Here is a 20,477-nt window from a genome sequence, read left to right as displayed (position 1 = left end):
CTACATAAGTTTTAAGATGTGGCAGGAAGAATCTCTATGCTTTGGCCTAGGTGGGGGCATGTAAGAAATAAGATGACTTTGCTTACATAGCCCCTAAATAATGAGGACCGCAATTCCTCTTTTCCCTTTGAATCTAATTGGTTTCCTTTGGACCGGATTTAGTGATGAAAAGGGTCAGGCTACAGTCACTGTCTTTGCATGTTTTTGGCATGTAGAAAAGGAGGCTTGTCAGAGCCAAACCAAAAGAAGCTTGTAGACACTGAATTTGCCCTGAGCAGATTATTAATTTCTTTTTCTCCTTGTACATTATTAAATCTGTTGGAAAGAGACATCAGCTCAAGAGCTGTCACTCTGGCTCCAGGCCAGCATGCCAAATTCTGTCATCTTCTGCGGCATGGCCAAGCATCTTTATTACATGTTACAATTCTGGGATTGGGCTGGATCCAGCAGTCCTGATACAGCATCAGATGGTTAGGGGTGTGGAAAAGGAAAAGGGTTATATTCATCTCCTGGCGAGGTTTTGCGAGAAGTGTCAGAGCAGTATGCGTGTTGCACTTGTTTAGGGCACAGATTTCTTTTTTTTTTTTTTTTCCTTCATAGATGCCATAAACATCTTGTCTGTGCTGTCTCGAATTTGAATCACATTATCCATTTCTGCTCATACAGATTGAGTTTAGACTGAAGACAAATTTGGGCCATACTCCCGTTCTGGGCACAGCATTTCCCAGCAGCTTGGTAGTTAGGACCAGCCTTGAGAGCATAGTCAGCATCACATATGTGCTGGTTTCATTCCATTGCCCTGTTCCTGGGGCCCTGTGATGACGCTTGGCTTCCATTGATCTGGAGGAGTGGGGAGCTCCGCTCATGAACTGTTGTGTCCGCACTGGCCCAGGACTGACCATTGCAGGGTTAACTTTTTCTCTCTCCTTCAACATTGCTTTAGAGTGGGAGGAAGTAATGGGAGTAGAGAATAGTTTGAAAAAAAAAAAAAAGAGGGGGAAAAAGGATTGCATTCATTTCTTGAGTATAGGGAGCCTTGACCCTGTCTTTTGCAAGCAGTCTCTCTTTCCTGCCCTTCGGGTTTTTTGCAGATGAAGCCTTGGCTTTGGTTTGTCAGTGAGGACTATTGTGAAGCTCCAGAGGGCATTCAGCAGCAGCTTCACAGGAAGCAATGACACAAGGTCCCAGGCACTCTCCCCCACTTTCCACTTTTTGTTTTGGAACTGCCAGAAAATGGGCTGGGATGAGGAAGAAGAGAGACTGAGGTTCCTCCCCACCACCCCCCACTCCCAGTTTGGCTGCTGAATGAAAGCAGGCACTTTATTTAGAAGTGAGTAGGGAGGAAAATGCAGCTTAGGGTTGACACCCTTCTGGTGCTTACCCATAAATATGAAATGGTGTTAGAACACCCGACACCAGAGAGCTTTCTGATTGGCTGTTGGTGACGTCAGCTTGTCATTAATACTGGGCTCAGAAAATAAACTGATCCGCCTGTTTTCTTTTTCTTTCTTTCCCTCTTTTTTTGAAAAGCTGAAACGTCTAAAATCCATTTTGTAATCTAAAATGAGGCACTTCAGTCAGAGCGTTTTGAAAGAATATTCCATTTCTCATGTGTTCAGAGTTGTTTTGGCCTTCACTTGAGAGCCGCCATAATCAGCCACAAGTATTCAGCCTGACTTGTCTTATTGCTTCCAAGTAAGGCAGGCGCTTTTCAACACCTGGGCACCAACAGTTGCCATCTGCCCACATTAAGTGCTAATGCGGTAGATGGGGATGCTTTCCTGTGTCAGCCTTCAAATGTTCAGAGTCCGGGTTGACACTTCTGGGGATAGGAGGGATGTGGATGGGTAATGAAAAGTACTTTTTACAATTTTCTTAAGCCCTAATTTTATTTCCCTTTCTCTGATAACCCTGCAGTTAATGTAAACTGGCCCACTTTTCCACTTCATGCATGCTCATCTCATCATCTAATTACATGATGGTGTTTCAGCTGAGGGATCACACTTGTGGCATGTCCAGACCGTGTGTGCGCGCGTGTGTATAAAACCCAAAAGCATTCTTGCTGCGCAGGACTGGAATTCTCAGAAAAGCCACTGCCCCAGCATTTCTTTGACCCCTGCATTGATTGGTGACCCTTGGAGGTCTGGGAAGGTTTGACAGTCTTCATTCCCTCCTGGCTCTCTCTGATGGAAGGGAGATATGCTGTGTTTCGATTAACTATTGGGAAGCATTTTGAGTAAATACAGCTCTATGTGTTTTTTAAGAAACGAAATCTAGACCTGTCCTTTGGGAGGGGAAGCCATGATTCTTTATCGTCATAAATTTTGGCTAGAATTATCTTAGGTTATGGAAATTAACTTGGCTTATGAAGAATCATTTAATAATGCCCTCTTTTGTCAATGTTTTCTTTGAGAGACTCTCCTAATATCATGAACAAATGTCATATAAATTCACTGCTCTTCTCTAGAAACTGTTTCTTACTATGAAATGAACCTAGGGTTTACTTCATCACTGAAGAAATGCTTCTCCAAGGTGATTTTGTGCACGCCGTGGCTGTGTTGTTTCGATTCACGAAATGCAGAGCAAGCAGGTGTAACTGATTTATGCCATGCAGTTGTAGCTCTCCTTATAGGGGGATGTCGCACTGCTTCTCAAAATTTCCCTCATTTTAGCAAGGTTAGAAACCACAGACTTAGTGGCCTTTGGGGTCAAAGGGAAAAGAAAAAGACAATGAGTCCCTTTCATTCTTACAAGTCGCTGTTGTTCAGTTGCTAAGTCGTGTCCAACTCTTTGCGACCCCATGGACTGCAGCACTCCAGGCTTCCCTGTCCATCACCATCTCCCAGAGCTTGCTCAAACTTATGTCCATTGAGTTGGTGATGCCATCCAATCATCTCATCATAGTTTATTTCCCAGGTTAGAGCTCTGTCTAGAGCTCTGTCCCTGACAGGCATTAATTCCCTGTGAGCTGAAACAAGAAGTGATAGAAACATGCAAAAGCCTTTCAGGAACAGATTTTTGAAGGCGATGAATCACCCAAATCGGTGTCCCGCTCAGCTCTGTTGCAAGGGTCCAGCTCCCTCCACTCGCTTGCTGCTGGATCATGTGACAGTTGTTTGCAGACTAAAGGACAGAAACCATCATTCATGAGCAGGAAACTTAATCCCGGGCAGGTGCAGTTTGAGTAACGACTCTGGGCCCCGGAGGTCGGCGTGATTGTGAGACCTAAGCTTTTGCAGATGGCCTGAGTGGGAGGAGTGAGGTGCAGTGGTCCTGCTCCCACTGCAGCCCCCCGACCGTCCTCTCCTCCGGGCGGTGCTACCATTTCTCCAGACACTGCTGAACTTTTGAACTCGAGTACAGTGCAGCGTTGAGGATGTTTGTTTTATAGGCTTCAGATAAAGCAGTAGCCGATTTTTAAGGAAACAGTAGACAGATGCATTTTCCTTTTTCCTCCAGTGATGTTAGTGATCTAATTTGAAGTCAGTGTTCAGGCAGCTTTTCTGTATGTGCTTTGGGTTGTCTTTTTTTTTTTTTTTCTTTCCCCCCGCCAAAAGACGCTTGTAGACATGAACAAAAGCCGGATGTCATACTGGAGCTTCTGAACAAGTGATCTGCATTAGGGACAGCTGGGGTTTTACACACCAGACTTTCCTCTGCAGGCTGAACGAGATCCTGTCCTGGGTTATGACTCCTTATTTTCAGACAGCCGCTGCGTTCACTCTTAAGTGTCCCTGCCGATACCACTCAGCCATAAAGAACGATGTCTTGCAATTTGCAGCAACATGGATTGACTTGGAGGGAAATCTACTTAGTGAAATAAGTCAGAGACAAACACTGTACATTATCACTTAGATGTGGAATCTAAAGAAAATTAGTGAATAAAGCAAGAAACAGACTCACAGTTATAGAGAACAAATCGTGGCTGGGGGGAGGGAGCAAGAGGGGGTAGGGGGTTGAGGTACAAACCACCACACATAAAATAAATAAGCTACAAGGATATATTGTACAGCACAGGGAATATAGCCAATGTATTGTAAGTGTACATGGAGTGTAATCTATAAAAATTTTGAATCACTATGTTGTACATCTGAAACTAATATAATATTGTAAATCCACTATACCTCAACTTTAAAAAATGTCCCTCTGCCATTTTATTGGTATTTCATGTCCATTACTAATGGCTGCTTTTCTAGTTCTATTGCTTGGAACTAATTGAGATTCCAGGTGCAGAAGTATGCCGCACCAAAGGGCCTGCACACTTGGAAAACAGGAACGGTGGTTAAAGAGAATCAGCAGTCATCCTTTTGAGGGGTTGGGGGGTGGATACCAAAATCCCAAACAATAGTCAGGGGCTGTAGAAAGCATCAGATGTATTAACTTGTAGGGATAAGAGTAACATTTTCTCAGTTGCAACCTAATTTATTGAAAACTGTGATTTGGGAGAGAGTATAGAGTACTTGCTAAACTAATCCTCTTCTCTGAATAGCTCCCTTATTTCTTGTGGCTTGGCGACTAAAACTTAGAAATCCACAATTATACTGTATAGATGAGTCCTGCTCTATATTTAGCGTTTAATCTCCACTCCAGAGCTGCATATGGCCAGGAGCACCCACTTAAGAACTAAAAATGTAAGTTACTGCCAGCTCTCTCCTGAAATAGAATTGTACATAATTGCTCTGTGCTTTAAAAATCTCACTTTGAGGAAAGGGTTCAAGATCAAATTAGTGGGCAATCCCAAATATGAAGCCAAGCGTCACTAAGCCCCTGGGACAAAGCTAAGTAAATACTTGTTGAACAACAACAACAAAATAACCAGGAAGAAGTCACACGTCTCATTGCTTAATCTGAAAGTGAACTGGTGTGAGTCCAGAAGCTCTGGAATCATCTTAGAAGTAAACATCCATCACGAAATGGACATAGAATATTCAGAAGCAGTAACTGGTGGGCTCAGCTATAAGAACTGATTAAAAAAAAAAAAGAATTTATGATAAGTCCAGTGGTTTCCAAACCTGTCTGCTCATCAGAGTCATCCTGTGAGCTCTTAACTAGCAAGCAAACTAAAAACACCAATTCCCAGATCTGTCCTCTAAAATCTCTCATGTGTAGCCAAGGAACCGCTTTGTCCATAGATCAGAAATGCTGGGGATGAATAAGGAATCTGTGGATAGGAGGTGATCGAGGGTGAATGTAAAACAGAGTAATGGTGACACTCTCAGCACAGAGCAACAGAATCACACTGTTGTTTTGGTTTGTTTAAAATTGCCTCAGCGGACATGTATGGCGCGTAACACACTGCATCATGTACTGTGATTGCGATAGTATGCAAAGCAAGACTTAGTGCTGCCGATGGGCACACAGGCAGGTTTGCCTTGGACAGAATCGCATACTACTTGCTCCTGTTAATGGACCTCTGTGCACAGTTACTATAGGAACCTACAGGAGGAGACATAACTAACACCTGGATTTGAGGATGTCTTCACAGGGAGGTGATACTTAAACTGGCAGGCTGCAAAAGAGGAGGAGAATTTTTCCAAGAGTAGGAAGGCCCAAGGGGAGGTCAGGAAGGTGAAAGATCAAAGCATGCATGAAGACCAGAAAGTAGGAAATGAACGTGTTGTGTTTGGGGAGTGGTGGTGAAGACAAGGCGTGGCTGGAGGTGTCAATATCTTTGCTAGACTAAAGCCTTTGGACTTGGCCTCCAGGAGAGAGAAAGATGGATGGGAGTTGCCTCCAGCAGGAAGTAAGCTTTCTGAGGGTGGGGAAGCTTTCCTTCCAGAGGCCATTCTCATTCTTGGAAGCATGCGGCAGGCACTAGAAACACCTCTGGCAAAGTAAAAGGCATTTCGTGTGTGCCTCATTAAGCAAAATAATCAGTTTCTCAGAGAATGCTCGTGTGCCTTATTTTTCTCCTTTTAATAAAGGCAAAAATAAATTAGGGGGATAAAAAATAATTAAGGGCAATCTGCTAGCTCTCCATTTTCTTCCCCCTTGATAATTCTTTCATTCTTTCCATATCTCACTGTTGGATGACTTTCTCTCTCGACCCTAGCCTCTTGCTGTAACATGAAAGCTAGAGTATCTTGGTGACCCCTGCCGCCCCCATCTTTAATACTGAGAAATCTTCACAGGTGCCTTGAGATAGAAAGTGGCCTGCATCTGTGGGCCAGAGGTGCTGTTTCCAAAAGCTGTCTTTGTGCTTATTTTTGCTGCAGGTTTGTTTGTATCCTAACCGAATATTCATGAGATAGAAAAAGAATGCTATTTTTTCCCCTCCTTTAAGGATGCCAAATCCAGGTGGGGAGTAATGATCTCGATGAATTTGAGCACTTGTCAATTTGAAAATGTTCAGGGGAAGCAAATGAAAGAGGCTGGAATTGTTTATATGCTATCATTCGGTGATTCAAAGTTGCAAACATTTCTGCCTTTCTATACTTTTGAAGTTAAGGATTGGAACGGAATAATAGACAACCTTCCAACATGAAACATTATCCAGCTTGAGGGTTTTTTTTTGGGGGATTTCTTTGCCTTGGTCTTTGATCACTTATTCCTCTGACAAAAGTTTGGTCATCTTGTTGCTTTCCTTTTTCTCCTAAGCTTATAAGGTGCGATGGGAATTATTTCTCTCCTTTTTTCCTTTCTCTTACTAATTTTGTTGGTTGCCAAAAAAAAAAAAAGTATTGGTCTAGACCTTAGATAAATACACCAGCCTGTTGTAAATCTGCTTTTGTTTTCCTGTCAAATGTTTTCAGTTTTCCTTTTAAGTTTGTTCGTAGTGAAGGATTTTAATTGTAAGTGAAAATGTAATAAAACCTGTTAATCTAAAATATTGGGCTGAAGTTGATCTTTGCTTGGTAAACCTTTATCAGTGCTTTGAATTAACAGTCAAATGATACTGCGGTAGATAAGTGGTGGTGGGTATTTAAAAATCCTACCGTGTAAACTGTTTTCAAATGTCCTCAAGTACTTGAAGTCTCCATTTCCATAGTAGTGCTTGATATGATAATTATATACGACTCTCCCGTGTTCATTAAAATATGAGCTGGAGGCTCTGCAGACAATTTGTTAGCTTCCCATAGGTTTGAGAGTAATAAAATTGCTTTGCTTTAAAGCATCTGTAATTCAAGACTTTCACTAATTCAAATAAGCTTTCCCTCCACTTTTTTTTCCCCAAGTAGGTAATGAGAGGAATTACTTTTAAAAATACCTCTGAGAAAATGAGGGTGGTCTCGCCATACTGGGGAGGAGAAGGTGTGGATTATCTTGGAAGGTAACTGTGATTGTTTTTATTGCCTTGGTTCTCAAAGGCTTGCAGTTTTTTTTTTTTTTTTTTTTTAGGCTTGCAGTTTTAAAGGCATGGTGGATAATGGTCTCTCACGTAGTTCCTGCAGTCAGTCTCTAGCCCTGTGTTTCCAAAAAGGATGTATATTTTTCTAAAACCAAAATAAAAGTTTCCGTTACATCAATAAGACAGATACTTTAAAAATGGGAGAGGGAGTTAAAAATGCACCCACACTGTAGATAGGTAGAAACAAGTGTCCGTCAACAAAATGTATTCTGTACATACAGTAGTAGAATGTTAGCCTTCAAAAGGAGGTACTTCCTGACATTCCTTGTTATGATCTTAGATACACCCGTCATTTAAAAGTGGACATTTAATTTCCAAATATAGGAGGTTTTTTTTTAAAGTATCTTTGATATTAATTTCTCATTTAAATACTTTTTTTCTGTGCAGTCACCCTCTGTATTTTTTCCGTCATCTAACTTTATTAAGGCTTTCAATGGCTAAGTCAAAGATCTCTCTTGCTAAATGTCACATTGCACTTGAAAATACATGGGTTATTTTTAAATATCTTTTCATACTGATATGTAATGTAATTCCAGTTTATAATCTAGTTTGTAGTGTCTGGGAACTTGAACAGAATTTGTGTCCTGCTATTGTGTGAAAATTGTATAAACCTTAATTATGTTGAATTGGTTCATGGTGCTTTTCAGGTGTACCATATGCTTCTACTTTGCTGTACATTCATTCTATTAATTTTTGAGAGTTTGATATTGAAACCCCAACTAAAATCCTTAGTTTATCTACTTAAAAAATAATTGTAATATGTAATGTAAACTATATTTAACTTTGTATTTTCCAAGTCTCCTGCAAAAATGTGTTAATATACTTCCATAAATGAAAAAGAAAAGGAAGGGCAGTCTGACACATGCTACCACATGGATGAAGCTTGAGGCCATTAGGCTTGTTGCAACAAGCCAGGCAATAAACAAATACTGTATGATTCCACTTAAGGGAAGTACCTGGAGTAGTCAGACTCATAGAGATACAGTGTGGTGGCTGCAGGGGGCTGGGGTGGAGGAATACGGAGTGAGTGGGCACAGAGTTTGTTTTGTAAATGAAGAGCTGTGTGACTGGTGATGAAGGTAGCACAGCAGTGTAAAGGTACATGATGCTACGGAACTCTGCGTACACTTAAAAATAAATGCCCTGGTAAATTTTTTTAAGTATTTTACCACAGTTAAAGTTAAAAAAAAAAAAAAAAAACAAGAAAAGGAAAAAAAAGAAACCCTAATGTTAGCTTTAAAAACTTACAAGTTAACATAAAACAAATCTGTCACTTTAACTGATTTTAATGTTTATACCAGCAGTATAAATTTACAAATATACTTGTTACACTCTCATCTAAAGAGCCCAGAGATACCCAATGTGTTTGTGACAAATAATTGCATTTACTCTGAAAAGTCCAGTTAGGATTTTTATTCTCATTTGTGGTATTTGTGTCTCCTGTTTACTTTTAAAATTTGGATTCCATCATAAGAAAAATAAAATTGTTTTCTTTGTTTAAAATCCGGAATTCCCAGAACACATGAAAACTGATAAATGTCCCAAAACAAAATGGGTTGAGCTAAATATTTCTTAGCTAATACGAAAATGAAGCTCCTGGGGATTTAACGTCCACATTTTGATGGAGTGGGTCTGGGTTAAGACCTGAGATTCTACATTTCACCTGCAGAGGTACTTCAAATTTTTCTGCTTTCCCCAGGGCTAGTTTAGGATCCCTCCAAAGGCTTGCTAGTCACTTTTCACTCCTCATTCTGCTCTCTAGCTTCCACAATAGTGAGGCTCTTGTCACCTGGTCATCTTGTTCTTGTGGATTTCTGCATTCTCAACTCCTTCTCTTTTTTCGGTAGGTTTTCAAGTGAGAGGAAGTGAAGTAGTGCTTCTGTTTAACAGGAAGTTGCCGATCCCCTTTTTGTTATTGATGGTTATGTGCTCATTGCTGGTGGGTCATCAGTATATATCAGCATTTCCCTTTGTACCTAAAGTTCATTTGAATAAAAATTTATTAAGCATGGAGTATGTGCTGGGTCTTATGCCTGTCTTCGAAGTTGACAGACTGGCTCCTGCCGTAAGGAAACAGGTCACATATGCCTTAGCTGGAAGATGGAGGGAAAGCAGCTTAGGTGACTTCCTTGACCAGGCATGTTCTTAAGCTCTATCTTATATTGTAGGTGATAAAAATTCTTCACAACCAACTGTATCACTGTGCCACTCTGTCAACCTTAGATTTATCCCTGGGTTACCCAACTGTGTTTGGTTTTTCCATCCCTATTGATACAATGATTAAAGAGCAAAGAATCACTCTGTCTTCATTTTCAAGCAATAGTAGATGCTTGTTTCTGTGAAAGGTTTTTCTAAATTGCATCCATGCTGCTCCATTTCAGACAATTACTTTTTTAATGGGGCAGGGGTTTGTGTGGATAAACATGGCCTTATAGCGTTGTATGGAAAGCAGAATTCTGGAACGGCCCTGAAGATCCCCTCTCTAACTTCCCAGTGCGTGTACACCCTGAATAATCCCAGAGGTTGTGTCTGTGATAGACTTTAAAAGTGGTTTATGACATATTTGACCTTAACATAGGGTGATGATCCAGGTGAGCCTGACTTAGTCATGTTAGCTTGTCATGAGCAGGGTTTTGTCTGGCTGATTGAAGAGAGCATAGGAAGGTTTCAGCCAGGGCACCTTGCGGGCTTGAATTTGGAGGGGGCCATGTGGCAAGAAATGCAGACATTCTTGAAGATGCCTGCTAGCAAGGACATGGGACCTCAGTCCTATAACTGCAAGGAACTGAATTTTTTCAGTGACAAGAATAAACTTGGAAGGGATTTTTTTTTTTCCCCTTAGCGCCTCTAGATGGAAACTCAGCCCAACCAACTGAGATTCCAGCCCTTTGATGTGCCAAGCAGAGAACCCAGCCATGATGCGTGCTGGACTTCTGACCTAAAGACCTCTGAGCTAATAAATGCTGCTTGTTTCAGCCACTAAGTTTGTAGTAGTTTTTTACACAGGAATAGAAAACTAATACACATTGCACATTAGCGGGCAAACGCGATCAAAAGAGGGTAGAAGTCGCAGCAGTGAACACGAGCTAATGCTGCTTAGCCGGCTGGACAATTAAGTTCAGTTACCTTATACATGATGGGAATAAAAACTGACATGTGGAGAGCATCAAACAGTGAAAAGAATACAGGTTTGGAGAGAGGAGACCTGAGCAAGTCGTGGTTCTCTTACTTCCTAGCTGAGGTTTGGCACTCACTTCTCTCTCTCAACGAAAAAGACCTAGAGGTTAACCAGAGGGCACCTCAGTACAGTGTTAGCACGGGTTTATTTACTGAACAGTGAACTCTTTCCCCTAAACCCAGCTTAGCCCTGCCCCCCTAGGTGTAGAACGAAGGGTGTCTGTTGCATTATTTTCTGGGTAGGTTTTTTTTAAAAGCAGCTGAAAATGTTCCAGGGTGTGTGTGTGTGTGTTTTTTCTTCCCCCCACCCGGGGTTGTTTTTTTTAAGGGCCAGTTAAAAAAGGGCCAGTCAAAACAACAATCTCTGTACCAAAAAGCTGCATCAAAATACGTTGTTTGGAAAAAGTAATATCTAAAGTCTGCTCTATCTCTAACAAAACTAATGCCCATGAGGAGTTTTCATGTCCTTAAAATCCAGAGATTCCATTTTAGTACATTTTAAAATAAATAGAAATTTATCTTTAAAATCTATTTTTGAAACCTAGGGTGATGCTAGCTAGAAGTATTTCTGTCTGGAACACCTGCTCATCAGAATTCATTCTTAGTGTGTTTCTTCAGTCTTTTGAAGGAGGGGAGCATATAGTTATTTCTTATGCATTACTATGCATGTACTGGGTCCCTTGAACTTAGTCATGGGTAGATCCATGGTTGTGTGTTTTGAATGCTGAAGTTATAAAGGAAGTTGTCACTTGGAGCTGAGTTGCTAGTCTTTCTCCTACAAGGTGATTCTTCTTGAGCTTAAGGATCTTGTTCACATTGTAAACGAAAAATCTTGAGAAAATTAAGGATATTTGAATCATATAGTATTTGGGGAATTGTTGTTCAGTTGCTCAAGTCGTGTCCAACTCTTTGGGACTCCATGGATTGCAGCACGCCAGGCTTCCTTGTCCTTCACTATCTCCCAGAGTTTGTTCAGACTCATGTCCATTGAGTCGATGTCATCCACCCATCTCATCCTCTGTCGGTCCCTTCTCCTCCTGCCCTCAATCTTTCCCAGCATCAAGGTCTTTTCCAATCAGTCAGCTTTTCGCATCAGGTAGCCAGAGTATTGGAGCTTCAGCATCAGTCCTTCCAGTGAATGTTTAGGGTTGATTTCCCTTAGGATTGACTGGTTTGATTTGGGGAATGTGACATTTCAAAGGGAAAATGCAAATTCTTTTCCCTTTGGAACTTCTTTCTCTGCTCTCAGCTAACTGCCGATTTTTGAAAATAGGACTGTCAGAGAGGCGAAAAACCCAAATAGCTCAACCACCAAAAGATGTTAGAAAGGATCTCCCAGTCAGTCATGAAAAAAGGGGGAAAAGGACCGCATGTCCAATCACTACCTGGACTCAGCATGGAAACAAAGTACGGAAAACGAAGTTGCCTCCATTGGCTATATTTAAAAATAAGAACTTTTGAGTTGCTCTCCAACAAATGTTAAAACACACAAGAAGATGACCAGAGGTGAACATGTCTGAATGCCATGGTTCATGGCTCACTCCGTCAGATATTACTGGAGCCTTTCATTCATCCAAGGACCATCCCCCCTGTCTCCTCTGCACAGATTTCCCCACCATCCCTTCCTCCCACGTCAGAGCAGATCTGTGATGTGCGATGTTTCTCCCTCCATCACTTTGAAACTTGTCCCAGCCTTCCCAGTCTTCACTGGACACTTGACTTGTGAAAATAACTTTTGTGGAGCTGTTGTTGGCTCTGTTGTTTTTAAACAATCCCAGAGGATGGGGAGAGGGACTCACAGCTGCCACACAGGCAGATGCCCAAGAGCGTAAAATCAGTGGTTCTCTGGGAATAGTTGTCTCATCTTCCTTTCTTGGCTATTCTTCACCTTTAGTAGAAGAGACATTTTCTGACAGTGGTTCCAGGTCCGAAACCTCTAGCTTGTCTTGTCAGCCACAGTTTTGAGAATGCTGTTGTATGAATACACACCATGACATGTGTTAACCAAAACTGCGATTTCTAGTGAAACCCTCCAGTGCTCTGAGGGTTACAGCAAAATCCTCCTTTGGAGTTGTAGTTGAGTAAGCACTTTGCAAACAGGTAAGCCTAATGCACGCTGAAATGAAATGTCAGTTGCTTAGTCGTGTCCAACTCTTTGTGACCCCATGGCCCATACGGTCCGTGGAATACTCCAGGTAAGAATACTGGAGTGGGTTGCCATTCCCTTCTCCAGGGGATCTTCCCAACCCAGGGATTGAACCCAGGTCTCTTGCATTGCAGGCACATTCTTTACAGTTTGAGCCACCAGGGAAGCACATTTAACTTCAATTATTTCAACAATTCTGTTGAGCACTTATAACTTAACTTCCATTTCCTCCTCCTTCATGTGTATGATGTATAAAATTGAGGGGAGCAGAGGTCAGTAAGAGTGGTCTGGTGTTAGAGTGCTTATGTATTTATCTCTGTGCAGAATTTCTGGTGATCCACTTTAAATAGGTCCAGCCAGCTTTAGCTTGCACGTGGCCTGACTTTCTGCATTACCAAATTCACAGGTTTTAAAACCATAGCTGTCCTTTCGAGCAGCAATATTGAACCACTATGCCATCTTCAGAGGTTTGGGTCCTGTGAAATGTCATATGATGGGAGGATGCCTACGATCTTCCTGATACAATGGGGTCCTTCCTTCCTGAGCCATTTTTGTTTTAGTGGAACTGGAATTTCACGTGACGTCTTAGGTTTGAATACCTGTTTCTTCAACTCTTGATACATTCTCTTTGGCGGGGCGGGGGTTGGGCTCCAGTTTTCCTTCTGTGGGAAATGGTTATATAATAGCTGCCTCACAGTGTCTTGTGGTTAATTGAATTATAAAGCTAATTGCCAAGCACCTGGAAATGGCAACCCATTCCAGTACTCTTGCCTGGAGAACCTCATGGACGGAGCCTGGCAGGCTACAGCCCATGGGCTTGCAAAGAGTTGGACGTGACTTAGTGACTGAACAACAAACAAGCTGACACAAAGCCACGTCCTCAGTGGGCAACATGTAAGACTGGATCTTTGTCGAGGTTTGCTTTTTAAATATAAAACATCATATTAACCACATTAGCTGAGTCTCTTGTGTCTACAACAAAAATGATGCCAGACTATTTTTATATAATGGTTTTAAGCATATAATTCATAGCATGGAGTCCCCCAGAACATACATTTTTGCATTTCTTTATCTTCCTGATAACATTTCCAAGAATTATTTGGGGCCAGGCATGGAGAACAGACTCAAGGAGCGGCTCAGCAAAGGCCCAAGGAGCCTGCAGGTTTTGGGCTGCAGACACCCCCCGCTCCATGCTTCTTGTTGGGCGTCTCAGCAAGGGGGTAAGTGGTGTTCCCGATGCCTTTCTTAGCTACCTGAGGTGTGAAGCCACACACAGTTAACAAGTAGATCACCATGTTCCTCTTTCCTTTCAATAAAAGGAAAGTTACATCTGAAGTGTGGGTGCTGGCTGCCAGCAACAGCTTTGGCAGTATCTTTGAGGTCAAGGCTGTTGTGACAGGGAAGTGTCAGCGTGTCGATTTTAGATTCCAGCCTTTGTTCCAGACAGACCCTGTCCTTCCGCCTGGTGGTGCGTGCTGGTGGCCTTGCCTTGTCTTCATCCTCCGCCTGGCGATGGTGCCAGGGTCCACCTCGTGGCCTTGCAGGAGGCTCCCTTTGAGACCTCTGGGGGAGTCTGAGCAGCTCACCTGCTCTCTCCAGTGTCCTGTCTCACTTTGTTTCAGGTCTCGTTTTTTGCTGTTGGCCACGTCATTTCATTTTTCCTGTGTCCTGAGAGGTGTCACCTCACTAGATCCGGGGTTTCCGTGGTGCCTTTTTCTGTGGTTCTGTGTTTTTAATCAGCTCCCATCCTCGGGGTTCTTGGGCAGGTGAGAAATCTTTTTCAAAATGAGAAATCTCATCAACTGTAGGGATTAATGTTTGCTAGAGTAGAAGTCAGAAAACTGACTTCTAGCTTTTTTTTTTTTTTTTTTTTGCTATTTCCTGGAAGGCTGGAAGGCTTTCACCAAGTTCGAGAAGTTAAACTTTGATTTCTTCATCTTTAAAATAGACAAAATTGCTTATCTTCTCTGTGGGGCCACTGGGAAAATCAGATGAGATAAAGTACATGAAGAACTTCCAAGTCGTAAAATGAGTTAACCTGTCTGAGGCAATATGCTAAGTGCCGTGGGAGAGGTACTCTACCTAGAAGAGAACCTCTCCCCCCTGCCCCCCCCAAAAGATTTTAAAATGAGATGGCCCGGGGTTGAATCCCAAATGTGCACTTAGCTGTGTGACCTTCATTAAATGATTGAGCCTCTTAGACATTTACTTTTATTAGTTAAAAGAGATAATGTGATGTTGTGTATCAAAAACTACCACGTGTAGTGCAAATGTTTGCTGTTTTCATTATTATCCTCCAGAATTGTATAGTGATTCAAAAATTTTTGGCTGTATCTAAAAATAGCATATTGTGGAATCCTGGGAAACCAGAGAGTATTTCTGGTGAACAAGGCTGTAATTAAAATAAAGGGGCCTATTTTGGAATTTAGAAGTTAACTGAAGGACAACAGCCAAGCTCTCTTAGCTTTCACATAGACAATAGTTCTCAGCTAATTAAACACATTCTTTTATTTGTTTTTAGGATCTTGGGATAAAGGAAAAGTTTCCTAGTTCATCCTTTCTCATATTCTGCAAACCTAGTTGGATACCTGCTATAGAACTTTTAAACCCTTTGGTGTCTTAATGTTCACATCTTTAAAAGAGAGAGAAAAAATACTTATCTTCCTAGGTGGGACTGTTGTAAAGGCAATGTGGGATAATTCAAGGATACATTTTGGAAACTTAAAAGCTAACAAATATATGATTGCCTTCATTTGAATGTTTTGAACCAAATATTAAGTTTTTGTCTAAAAGTACCTTGGACAAGCTAAAAGATTTAAAAAAAAAAAAAAGAAAGGAAAAAAACAAAAAAAAAACAAAAAAAACCCAGCAAGTGAAAATGAATTGGGATTGCTCATTTTAAAGATCTGTTTCATCATGGTGCCTTTGAATTTCATAATTCACTATAACATGAAATGTAGCTGAAGTTGTTCTTCAGTCGCCCCAGTTGTGTCCGACTTTACCCCATAGACTCAGCCTGCCAGGCTTCCCTGTCCTTCACTATCTCCTGGAGTTTGTTCATACTCACGTCCATTGAATTGATGATGCCATTGAACCACCTCATCCTCTCTCACCCTCTTCTCCTTCTGCCCTCAATCTTTCCTAGCATCAGGGTCTTTTCCAATTTGTCAGCTCTTTGAATCAGGTGGCCAAAGTATTGGAGCTTCAGCATTAGTCCTTCCAATGAATATTCAGGGTTGATTTTTTGTTGAAGTGATCTCTCAAAATAATAAAGACAAGTTTTAATACTGAAGCTTCATTCATAGAATAACAGGGAAGCTTATTCTGTACCAACCAGAAATAAACAAAAAAATCAAAAGTGCAGTTTCAGGGAGTAGTCAAACACCTGTCACATGTCTGACAAGTCAAATGGACAGATACCAAAGGGTAGACCTTTTTACATGCACAAGACATATTTCTAGGAATTCATATTGTTGTTTCTACTATTAAGTATGGGGATAATTTGGTGATTGTATACAATTGTGTTTTGTGTGTGTGTGTGTGATAATTAGACTTCTCTGTTGCCTTAGAATAGATGCTTTAGGTTCCAACTAAGTTTGAAGACCTCACTTCACAGTCTGAGAACCACAACCTTTGGAGGCCAGACACGTCTCCAAAGAGCTTACCAAGAAAAAGAAAAACCGGCTCTTCTGCCACCAGTTAGCACCCCCTGCCATTATCCCCAATATTTTCTAGTCTGCATAGAACATTGGGGAGCGAGGGAGGAGAGGAAAGGTTCATTCGCTTTATACCAAAAGTGAGAGGGCAAGTTCCAGGAGAGTCTCCCATGGAGGCTGGGGTTGCCTGCGAAAATGTAAGTCCTTTGGGTTTTCTGGTTGAATGTCTGAGCAGGCAGACTTGTCTGCCTGACCCTGTGCTTATCTGGGTTGGAAAGGGGAGAACCCGAGAGGCAAGGAGGGAGAGGGGTTGCCCCTGGAGCAGCTTATGTTATTTCCTGTTAAACTTGCAGAGGATACGAGAATTCTTCAAGGTGAACACCGAGACTGGTAGTTGACCTCGAGCCATCTTGCTAGATTATCTGTCCGTAAGAGCCTGGATTCTGATCATGGGGGCCAAGAGGTGGGTGGGAAAGCTTGAGCTGGGGCTCAGGTCAGATCTACATCAGAGATGCTTTGTGGTAAGGAGGGCCTATAGGGCCCTTGGGAGAATTCCCATAGCAGCCTGCATTAGCTTGGGAAGTGATCATGGCTGGTCATATAGGAAGATATCTGCCATTCCCTTCCTATCATTTCCTTGCAGGAACAGCTCAGAGAGGGAGGAGGGATTGAGGGGAATGTGGATTCCAGACCTCCCTGTTCACAGGCCAGGTCACAGCTTTGCCTGGGGTCAGAGTGGGGGCTGGCGTGAAACCACAGATGAACTTGAGAACAAAAATTCAACTTAGCCTTGAGTCTGAATAACCAAAAGTTACCCCAGATGGTGAGATCTGCCTGAGACACTATTAAAAATGGGAAAGAGGTTTAAATAATAACCATTGGTGGCTCTTATGTGAGCAAAGCCATTTCCTGTTAATTGCCCAGTGAGATGGTAACACTCAATAAATCCAGTTTTGTAAACTCTCCCTCTCTATGTTGTTATGATATCAAATACTCACTGGAATATCCAAATCCATCCTAGGAGTGTTGGTGTGAAGTGATTAGCTTCCAGGAGTTTCATTGTTAAGCTTGTAGCCCTGCTTCATACTCTGTATGGTGTGCAGTATATATGATGACTCTTGGTCAAGATGTTTACTTAAGTGAATTATTTGTGATCATTCAGTGGTCTCTTTGTGATTAGAAATGTCTTCATTTCAAGAATTTGGGGTTCTGTTGTCAATAGCATGTAGGGGCAGACCCTTGAGACATACGACGGATAGATACTAGACAAAATCACAGAGAAATATACAGAATTATTGCATTGGAGGCGCCTCTGTGCTCCTTATTTGCTTAAGAAGACTGTAAGCATTATATGATAGCATGTCAACATAGCTCATAAAGGAAGAAGTGGATACAACAAGCCCTTCTTAATGTTCCCCAGAAAGTCAGTGAGTGAACTGAGAAGTGGATCCAGGATTTCATGTATCAGCACCATAGGTCTTATCATTTATATAATCCTTTTTTTCCCCCCGTTACTGTCAAGATTTTAGAGAGGGATTATGGGTTGAGTTAGAGAGCAGGCAATTGAGGCGTACTACACAAAGTTGTTAAATCTCAGAGGCTTGAGATTTCTTGGCTCCTTTTAAGTTTTGGAAGCACAGCACTCCTAGAGAATCTATTAGGAACTGGCTTCATGGAGAAAATGTAGCTCTTGGACAGTTTGCTTTTGAAGCTGAGGGAGAGGATAATAGGTTGCTGAACGTGAAGAGGGGATTTGCTTCTGGTTTAGGAAACAGAGGGTGCGAAGGGGTGATGGTCCTGGGCGGACTCAGGCTGTAATAGTGCTTCAGGAGGGCCGAGTGCTGCTCCACATCAACTTCAATTTTCCATTGAGGTCATTTTCTGAGTTGCGACAAAGCCTGGGGACCCTCTTATGGGGTGTCTATCTCTTTGTGCCCTGATTGCTAGGGCTGCCAACTGCCCATTTCCTTCGAGTCTGAAGGGAATTAATTCCAATCAGATTGTGCAGATTTAAGGCTTGGGAAGAAGGAAAAAAAATAATCTGCAGGTCTTGTGTCTAGGGTAGAGGTTCCTAACCTCCAGGATCTAATACCTGATGAGGTGAAGTGCAGCTGATGTAATAATAATAGAAATAAAGTGCACAGTAAGAGTGATGTGCTTGAATCATCCCTGAACCACCGCCCCTGCCGCCCCACGCACCAGTCCATGGAAAAATTGTTTTCCACCCAAGTGGTCCTTGGTGCTGTAAAGGTTGGAGACTGCTGATCTGGTGGATACGTGGGAATGAGTTACACAAAGATGCGAACGACTCAGGTGTGAGGGGAGAGAGGAAAGAAAGAGCCCCCCACCTGTGCTCTCCTGAGTGGGAAGTTTCCTCTAGGCTTTGGCAGAATGAGACATGTGCGAGAGTGGAGGGAAGACCGGGGCATTCTCCTGGGGAGGGCGTTCCCGAACTGTCTTCACCCAGCAGATGAAAGGATTCCATGGAAGAGTTCCCCCTCAGTGGCCCCACCCCAGGCTCTGTGCTGACTGCTTTTTACTGCTTCACAGGCATTGAGTCACCTTGTTAAGTGTCATCCCTAGTGTGGAGATGGAGTTATTCCTTGCCCCCAAGCTACTGGGAACCTATTCAGGAAAGACACAGGTCCCTGCACCACAAACGCAGAGGCTTGCTGTCGCTCAATTTTAAGTGGCTTGCTGTCCAAGTGGCTTGCGGGGCAGAATGAAGTGATCTAGCTGGAAGTCCTCTGCCAGAGGGCTAGCTCAGCTGAGGGGGAATTTGAAATTTGAGGTGGCTGCTGGGCATCTGTAGGGATGCTGTGAGGTGGTGCTTGACCCTTCCAAGAGAACTTGATCCTGAGGCAGAGGAGGAGAAAGCTAGTGTGATATTTTTGAAAGATATTTTGTTGGGGTCATAAGAGTGCTTCAGCAGGTGCCTTTCTCATACCACTGTCTTCAGTCTTATCCCAAGCCTGTGAATGTGCTGGCCAAAATGTCCCGGAGGCTCCTTGTGCTAGACGCAGGAGGACGCCAGACACGGGAGGACATGTGTTTCCAAATCAGTTTCCTTGTGGGTTAGAATTCTGAGTTAGAAGAGCACATCTGCTCTTTATTTTACAAATGAGGAAATTGAGTCCCAGAGAGGGCGCGATTTGCCCCTTCCCTTGAGATCAGCCGGCACAAAAATCTAGGTCTTCGGATTCAGCCCACTGCCTTTCCTGCACGCCACACTGCTTCCCTCATTATCTCGAGATTTGCCGGAGTCACAGGACTACATCATGCGGGTGCCGATGCGAATTTTACTGCCGCCGCTGAATTAACTCATCACGTTCCTCTGGCCCTCCCAGCCTGTTTCTGCCACACGTCGTAAATGGCAACTCCTGTGGTCTGAGAACTGGGCGCCTCGAGGGACGACGGCATCACCACCCCACGGTGGTTCTTGCTGCTGCAGCCTCGGGATGCTCTCCTCTGACCCTGCTTGTCTGGAGCCATTTCCTCTCGGAGGCGGGGACTGCGGGGGTGGAGCCAGCGGCGCACGTGCAAAGGCGCGCAGCCCTAAGCGGAACCGGATTGGAACCCTTGGAGTGGTGGTAATTCTGACTCCATATAGTTTTGAAAATCTAGGCCATAGTTTTCAGCTGGACTTAGTTCCATTTTAAAAATACTTGTTTGATATCTTCTGAGACCGTGGGTGAGGAGGATTGCCCACTGGTGATGAGGATTCCCTTGTGGATTTCCCCGGTTAGAACTTCTCTAGGAGTATGGCTTTGCCTTGCTAACTTCATGGTATCGCTTACCTTGTTGGCAGCTTTTGTGCAGTGGATTTTATTGATAAGGCTTGTGCGTGCTGAGTCGTGTCCGAGTCTTTGGGACGCCATGGACTGTAGCCCACCAGTGTCCTCTGGCCATGGAATTCTCCAGGAACTCCGTTGAAGGCTGAGAAACTGGTGACAGAGGATGAGATGGTTAGATGGCTTCATTGACTCAATGGACATGAGTTTGAGCAAACTCTGGGAGATAACAGAAGGACAGGGAAGCCTGGCATCCTGCAGCCCATGGGGTCCCAAAGAGTCAGACACAACTGAGCGACTGAGCAGCAACAATCAAATAGACCCCAGGTTCTGCTGGGTTTGGAGTTCTTTATTTGTGA

The 20,477-nt window shown here is 42.9% G+C and overlaps 1 long non-coding RNA gene across 14 annotated transcripts in view; it reads left to right on the top strand.

Annotated features, from left to right (window-relative positions):
- Window positions 1–20,477, top strand: part of LOC113881407 — a 527,961-nt gene that overhangs the window by 150,341 nt on the left and 357,143 nt on the right. The gene's annotated exons all lie outside the window — the stretch shown is intronic.

This window comes from Bos indicus x Bos taurus, chromosome 23, assembly GCF_003369695.1.
Source record: "Bos indicus x Bos taurus breed Angus x Brahman F1 hybrid chromosome 23, Bos_hybrid_MaternalHap_v2.0, whole genome shotgun sequence".
NCBI classification, from domain to species: Eukaryota; Metazoa; Chordata; class Mammalia; order Artiodactyla; family Bovidae; genus Bos; species Bos indicus x Bos taurus.
The sequence above is the reverse complement of the archived record's forward strand: the minus strand, read 5'-3'. Positions and strand labels throughout refer to the sequence as shown.